The sequence below is a fragment of the Octopus bimaculoides genome, chromosome 14 (genome assembly GCF_001194135.2).
Source record: "Octopus bimaculoides isolate UCB-OBI-ISO-001 chromosome 14, ASM119413v2, whole genome shotgun sequence".
NCBI classification, from domain to species: Eukaryota; Metazoa; Mollusca; class Cephalopoda; order Octopoda; family Octopodidae; genus Octopus; species Octopus bimaculoides.
The window spans coordinates 29,327,637-29,328,223 of NC_068994.1; positions in this window are offsets into that span (position 1 = coordinate 29,327,637).

Genomic DNA, 587 nt, shown 5'->3' on the forward strand with positions numbered 1-587 from the left:
CAAAAGTACTGAATGGATCTTTATGAAATTTTAACCATACATATTACACACAAATAAAGTAATATTTCTAAAATTTCTTCTTCTTAGAAGTTACAAAGACCCCTTCATGGGGACTTCACACCCACAATTTAGTCATTTTTCCTAAGCAAAGACGAATACAGTTGTACCATTGGAAGCTATAGGGGCACCCGAACATAACAGATGAGCATTATTTGTAATCTAACGATACAACAGTGTAAGACTATCCTTTCAGATATACTTACATTGTGATTTCTGCAATGTGATGCATAAATTGTCAAGTAAATGAGACGCATATTTGCCTCCACTGATTCACTTGCAAAGTGTTGAGTAAAATTATTTCCTTGCAGACCTCCTTTGAGTCTTAAGACATTTATTGATTGTAATTTTTTTCTGCACAGTTACCTATCGGTACAGGGGTCATTTGCAAACTCCAGAGGCGACACTTTTATTGACCTTTACTCCAAACGTCACACGTTGTTATTTCAATTGGGTCATACCCTTCCAATTGCTATAAATCGTAATGTATCTTACAACTGTGCCTGTCACCTGTATGGTGAGGAATCCTA